Below are 7549 nucleotides of genomic sequence, written 5' to 3'. Positions count from 1 at the left end.
TAAATACCTTGCTCTCTCTTCTTGGTGGATTCTATCTTTCTCCTTCTGAGGACTATCTTTCTTCATTTGTGGACTTATCTTTTTGTCAAAGGAAAATACTCTCTCCAGGTCTGACTTGGCTGAAATCTTATTACACACTGAAACTAACTAGAGGGAGACAGCATAAGACCCTGGGATTTCCCACAATCCTTGTCTTTCTTAAAGCTGTAGATCTCTATTCCCCTCCCAAACTGATACACAGAAAAGCCTATATAATCTCAACTAAGTATATGGCGGGTTACAGACTGCCCATTTGGGGCGGTCTGGACCCGCCCCTTCCCCCGGAGTATCGGGGCTTCAGTGGTTACACCGGCAGCCGCTGAGGCCCCGATCCGCTGCTTTTCGGGCTGCGGGGAAGCAGCAAAACGCCGCTTCCCCGCAGCCTGAAAAGGGGTGTCCTTGGGGCTTCAAGCCCTAAGGACACCCCGCGGCAGCGGGGAGGGGGAGAAAGGGGCCGCTTGGCTCCTTTCTCCCTTGCTTCACTGGGTGCAGCCGTCTGAAGGCTGCGCCCAGCGAAGCAAAGCGGCGCCGTGGACCAGGAAGGAGTTCCGAAACGGAGCTCCTTCCTGGTCCGTGGAAAGGGCGCCCGAGGCACCCTGCTGCGGATTGAGGACGTCACGTCCGCGCCACCCCGTCTAGAGGCGGCGCGGCCGTGACGTCCTCACAGCGGCGGCTGTATGGAAGGGCCGCCGCCGTTTAGTGCGTGACGGGCACGCACTAGGGTTAGGGCGGTGCGGAAGCACCGCCCTTTTGTAACCCTAGTGCGTGCTCGTCACGCACTAAACTGCCGGTTTGTAACTGGCCTAAGTCTCAAGAGCATCAAAGATGCTCTGGAGGCATGACAACTAGGCTTTTGCTACTGGCCAACATCTTTCTACTTCCATAAAAGTAAGTGGACCAACTTCTCCCTCTCCATTTTCTCTCTTATTCTCTGGGGGATGAGTGTACTAACATGAAGCTCTGTTTATATTTCAGACAGAAGGAAGAACCAATTTCAAGTGAAATGTTCTTGAAAAAGACAACATGGTCACTGTGGTGGCTGCTCCATTCTGTGTCCACTAGGCTTTTGCTACCGGCCAGCATCTTTCTACTTCCATAAACGTAAGTGGACCAAGTTCTCCCCCTCCATTTTCTCTCTCTATTTCTAGGGAGTGAGTGTACTAACATGAAGCTCTGCTTATATTTCAGACAGAGGGAAGAACCAAATTTAAGTGAAATGCTCTTGCAAAAGCCAACATGGTCCCTGGGGATACTGCTCTATGCTGTAACCACTAGGCTGTTGCTACCGGCCAGCATCTTTCTACTTCCATAGAAGTAAGTTCACCAACTATTCCCCCTCCATTTTCTCTCTTATTCTCTGGGGGATGAGTGTACTAACATGAAGCTCTGCTTATATTTCAGACAGAAAGAAGAACCAATTTCAAGTGAAATGCTCTTGCAAAAGCCCACATGGTCACTGTGGCAGCTGCTCCATTCTGTGACCACTAGGCTTTTGCTACCGGCCAGCATCTTTCCACTTCCATAGTAGTAAGTTGACCAACTATTCCCCCTCCACCCACTTTCTTTAGGGTTACTGGGAGGGACTGTGGTGCACTGAGATATTGAGTTTGCTTTTTTCAGATCAGAAGGAGGAGACAGTGTCTCAGATGCAAGACGTTCATATATAATGGACGAAGGAACAGGTAAAGTGACTATTCTCTTTTTCAGCATCATGAATATGAGAATGCGTTTCTGTGGGTGTTTGTATGGGGGGGGGGTTCCCTCCTTTTTTTAGGTTCTAGCAGTCCCTAGGGAGAATCCACACATCTGTTTATCTGAAATCATCCAAGACGTTGCCACTGCGATTGGACGATCAGGTACGTTATCTTTTCTGTATTTCAAGAGCAAGTCTCAATAAATTCCAACAAAAGTGTGTTAGGAACACATCCCTAACACAACCAATCTCAAGGATGCATATCTTAAAGGCAGTGATGATGCTAATAAGGAGGTTTCTGTCATGTCTTAATGACTGTTTATAGGTTGCAAAAAATGAATACTTGAAACAGTTGAAGCTTTATGGCTCAAATGTTCTTATTCTAACTCTGGAAGGTTTTCTTTTTCCTAAGAGAACACTCCTGTGTTCTCTCAGGTTTTGCTTTTCCCCTTGTTGCATTGCCAGAAAAAAGCAAAAGGCACTGGTGGTTGGCACTCCTGGTTTCCAGGATGGGGTTCAAGTCCCTACGGAGCCCCTGCTTTCCTCCCAATGCAGCTCTCCTCTCTGCCTTTCCCTATTCCACAGACAGTGCTCCCTCCACATTCCCTGGGGTTAGGGACACAGGAGCCTTGAAATAGTGGGAAAACCGCAAATAAAAGCAGCTTTTTTTAATACCTGAAAGAACAGCTCTCTAGGAAGGTGTTCTGGGGGGGGGGGGGGGGTTTGTATTTCTGTTGGGTTATAGAGTCACAAGGAAAATGTACAATGTGGGTTTTAATAGTAACCAGGCATAAAAGGGTGATTGTGAGCCATAATGATTAGGCATTTAAACAGGAAGCAACATCAAAAAGATGCTACCAGTCTGAAAAGTCCCTCAGGAGGGTGGCTGGATCCTTTGTGGCACCAGAGGGAGAGGCAGGGCCTAATAGCCTCATGGAGCCTTTGCTAGAGTAGTGACCAGCATTTTACCCCAGAGAGGGTTGTTACTAGTGTGGATGGTGTCCATGTATATATTGTTGCACACAGTGGAACTTCTTCTAAGAATAAAAGCCTACTCTGAGAGAAGTTTATAGTGTCTCTTTGCTCATTCAGAAAGGAAGAGGTCTTTCTCCAGCTCAGAAGCTGCTGACTACAGTCACGAAGGTGGAAAATCTGGTGCCAAACGTTGACATGTTGCCTCATGCGCTGCACAACATCAAAAGTGATTTAACAAAAGGTGCAGCAACTTTGGCTCATGTGAGGGAATGGCTGGAAACTTCTGACTAAGCAGCAGAATGCAAGATAATAATATATGTTTTATTTCCACAATACCATTATTTCAAGAGACCAAGATCTCAAAGTTAAGAGAAGAACATCTTAATATCATCACGGAAGAGGATAAAATATCAAGGTGCGTATAAAATAAGAGTAAAAGCAAGACAGGTATTAAATGTGAGCAATAGCTCAATCCTTCTCTAAGAGCTGGTCAGTTTACATTTGATTAGGATATCAAAAATGTGTAGATTCAACTTGAATGCAACCCGTTAGACATCCACAGACCAAATCCATAACCAGTTCATGTTCTTACACCACAGAACAAATGAAAACGTAGGACCAGTTCAAACGCTTTGTTCTTTAACACCAAATGGCCTAAATCCTATTGATGTCATACACATGTGTAAAGTTGAACTTTTTTTAAACCATTGTCCAATAGATGCATTCAATTTATGGTTGTGTAAGCTGAGATGAGTTCCACAAGTGTAACTGTTATGGTGGTGGTGGTGTATACCTTCAAGTAGTTTCTGACTTTGTGACCCTAAAGCAAACCTGTCACAGAATTTTCTTGGCAACTTTCTTCAGAGGGGGTTTGCCATTGCCATCCTCTGAGGCTGAAAGAGCATGACTTACCCAAGGTCACCCAGTGGGTTTCCATGGCCAAGCCGAGATTCAAACCCTGGTCTCCAGAGTCATAGTCCAATGTTCAAACCACTATACCATGCTGGCTCTCAACTATAATTGTAGCTATTTTACATGGATCTAAATATTTGACTCCACTGCCACTGGAGAGCAGTAATAATTGGAGCTGTAGTCCAACAACATCTAAAGGTCCATAAATCCCCTCACTGCTACCGTAGAATCATCTCTAGCAGCACAGTAGTTCTGTGCCTTCAAATCATTTCCAATTTAGGATGAATCTAAGGTGAATCAGGGTTGCATTTAATGTTGGGGCGTGGAAAGACGCGATGTGTCCACCACAACCACCTGCAGAGTTGAACCACATCAACCGGACACCAGGGAGAAGGAATCTGTAAAGAATCTTAGTTGCGTAGGCAGACTTCCTCTTACATAGGAATGAATCTCTAGACAACGAGGTTTCTCTCAAGAAGAGGGTTCTTTAATCTTTGTTACATAACTATTTACAAGGATTACATTGATTATCATACATCTGTCTTGGATACTCGTCAAGTTACTCCACCAACTGACCAACTATAAACAGAACCTCTGAAGCAGCCACAGTAACATCAACCATTTCTCTGTCTCTCAGTGACAGTTGAGAACTGACAGTTGACAGTTGCATCAACATTCCAATGATGCACTGTTTGAATGCTGACATATATAACTGCCACTAGAGCTGTAAATAACTTGCACGACAGCTCCACCTAGTGGCCACATCATTGTCATTTTATCAGACCTGTTTTAACATGGTCCTGACATTTAATTCATCACACCAATGGAAATCCTTCTGTGAGTGAAACAGGGGGGAGGTAGTTCTGTCACCCCATGGCCCTGTTTGCCCTCAAAATCTCTTCTAGCCTGTGGGATCCTCTGATGGGCACAAGAGGGAAGGAAGGAAGTGGTGAACAAACGCAGTTCATTTCTCACAAGAATTTTCAAGTCATCTCAATGTTTAGACAGTAAACTGGACTGTCACGCATGTCCTTGCAGTTGATGTCATTCTTCTAATGGAAAATGACTGAACAGAGACTTTTTTCATGTGCCTGCTAGCAGATAATTTACATATAGCTTAGTAAGTCATTCCGCCCCCCCCCCCCCCCCATCAAGTTTTTTTTAATGGACATTTACAGAAATAGTTCTGTGCACAGTATGTGTCATGTTAACTGGTTGCATTATATCATGTGATCCCACTGTGTTCATGTTTATGCATAGATGGTTAATCAGTTCTGTCAATGCTTGAAGGTATGTCCTGGTGGAAGACTGCAGAGATTCTGAGACTTACATTTCACCACCAGGGTTTTAGCACTTTAGCTGAGCATGAACTTATTGGCAAGCTCTAGAGCTAGGAAGGCTGCTCCAGGATTTATTTAAAACAGGATTTAGTTTTTCAAAAATTAACAATCTGGATTATTGGAGTTTGGAGTCTATGGCCTGATACAGACAGCCAAAATAAAGCTGCTTCGAGTCACTTTGGAGATATGGTGTTTCAATGATGCATGCGTCCTAAGAGTCTGGAAGCTTCACCAAAGCTGCACTCCAGTCCTTAGGAGTGGAGTGTGGCTTCGGTGCAGCTTCTGGACTCTTAGGACGCATGTATCACTGAAACACCATATCTCCAAAGTGACTCGAAGCAGCTTTATTTTGGCTGTCTGTATAGGGCCTGTGTGTTGTAGAAAAATCAGGATGAAAGATCCAATGAAGGCTTATGTTACAATGTCTTTAGCTCAGTCATAGTCTCAAAAGTGCTGCAGGATTCCCCCTTCCAACCTGTCAACAAAGGGAAGAAAAATGGAGAACTGCCTTCCATGCAAGGAATAGGAAGAGGGCAATGGGTCAAACATTTGAAATCTATGTGCATGTGGTGCAGAGAACATCCTGCTGACCAATCAGAAGGCAGCTGAAGACCAGCCAATAGAATGTGGGCTGAGACTTTTGAACATTCCATGTGTCCGTTGGTTTTGGCAGTTAGAATGTTGACAGTTGGGATTTGACAGTTGAGGGAACAGTTGGGTTCCTGGGTCAGTTAGGGCTTGGGATCCTGAGAGCGAGGGTTCCAGGGATAGAGAAGGATGGTGAGGGGTAGACACTTCCAGGACTCTAGGAAAGGGAGTGGCTGGAGTGTGATATCCTGCGGGATAGTGTTAGCTTTGGGGACTGTTAGGTCTAATTTTAAGAGAGGAACTTAATAGAAGGATTGAGTGAATCTTAGTTATAAGGAACTGGTGATTTAGCTAAAGAGTTATAAAACCAACGGTAACTATAACAAAATAGAAAGTAACAATTACATAAGATATCATATTAAAACCAACACTGTTTAACCTTCTTGTAAATAAAGTTTTATTTATTTGATCCAAGAAGGACACGCCTGGACTTGAGTTAATACCACGCTACTCACAATACAAAACACGTGTGGCAGCAGTGGGATAAAAACTCCCAGGTGCCTGCCATCATAGAAAAGGATTGTGGTTTGGGTGTGCATCACTTAAATTGGTAGCAGCGTTAGGGTGAAGGTTGACTAGATGGGGCTTTCACATAATTGGGTGCCACAATAGAAAGGTTGTGCGTTATAGTGCAAACCTTGGTTTATATCTAGTTTTGACTGACTCTAAGTAATAGAGATAATTTATTTCTGGCCTTCAAAGCGTACTCTTCCCAGTTCCAACACAGTGGGTATAGTTTTCTGAGAGATAACATGTACCCTGTAAACAACATCTGTTGAAGATTTTTTTTAACTGAAGTGCAAATCAGCATCCCTAGTAAGATGAATTTCTTGGTAGTTTGGCATGAGACAGCCCAATCAAAATTGACTTGAATTCAACAAAACCACTTCTTTTGACTGGCTTTCTCAGTGGCCACTCTCTCCTAGCCACCAGAAGGCAGGACCTTTTTTATTAAGGCAAGATCCTGCATAAAGGGAATGTGTGCATTTTTTACAGATTTTTACATTTAAAATGCTTTCATTCATTTTACCTATCTACAGTATTTTACCATAAGCTGCCTTTAGTCCCTTTTCAAGGGAGAATGATAGGCTATAAGTTGAATGAATAAATGAAGGCAAATAATAAATCCAACTTTGATATCACTCTATAGTGACATATCAGTAGCATTTATTATCAGGCTATTTAAAAGCCCTTGTACAAAAGGAAAGACAAATAGGCAGGTAGGCAAAATAGCAGTGACATTTTCAGATGCAAAACCTACAAAAATGTCAGAAAATGGACCTCAAGAACAGAAGAGTAACTGAGTATCCTGTTGAACAGGAGAGCCAGTGTGGTGTAAGGGTTACAGTCTGAGACTGGAAGATGGGAGATCATGATTGAAATCCCCAATGAGCCATGAAATTAACTGGGTGAACTTGGGTCAGTCAAACTCTCTCTCTCAGTAAGGCCAAGTGAACATGTTTGTTGCAAGGATAATATGGGGACTGTACATACACACATCCCTTTCACATATGGCAGGGAACATCACTTTTGGCTACTTTTTCAATTACTGTCGCATTGAGGTGCTCCTGGTGGCTTGGAGCCATATCTCTCAAGGATGTTGGCTTGCCCCATAGAATCATAGAACCATAGAATCGTAGAGTTGGAAGAGACCACAAGGGCCAGTCCAACCCCCTGCCATGCAGGAAATCACAATGAAAGCATCCCCGACAGATGGCCATCCAGCCTCTGCTTAAAGACCTCTAAGGAAGGAGACTCCACTACACTCCAAGGGAGTTTGTTCCACTGTCGAACAGCCCTTACTGTCAGGAAGTTCCTCCTAATATTTAGGTGGAATCTCTTTCCCTGTAGTTTGCATCCATCGTTCCGTGTTCTAGTCTCTGGAGCAGCAGAAAACAAGCTTGCTCCCTCCTCAACATGAGATCCCTTCAAATATTTAAAC

General features: G+C 43.9%; 1 long non-coding RNA gene across 1 annotated transcript; it reads left to right on the top strand.

Moving 5' to 3' along the window:
- The first annotated feature begins 1033 nt into the window (after positions 1-1033).
- LOC149311082 (uncharacterized) lies at positions 1034-1580 on the top strand. The gene is made up of 3 exons (XR_016281607.1): positions 1034-1140; positions 1228-1353; positions 1441-1580. It is a non-coding gene; the product is annotated as an uncharacterized LOC149311082 (long non-coding RNA).
- Positions 1581-7549: the final 5969 nt, after the last annotated feature.

The sequence above is a fragment of the Sceloporus occidentalis genome, unplaced genomic scaffold (genome assembly GCF_023333645.1).
Source record: "Sceloporus occidentalis isolate IW3139 unplaced genomic scaffold, rSceOcc1.0.p SCAF_6, whole genome shotgun sequence".
Taxonomy (NCBI): domain Eukaryota; kingdom Metazoa; phylum Chordata; class Lepidosauria; order Squamata; family Phrynosomatidae; genus Sceloporus; species Sceloporus occidentalis.
The sequence above is the reverse complement of the archived record's forward strand: the minus strand, read 5'-3'. Positions and strand labels throughout refer to the sequence as shown.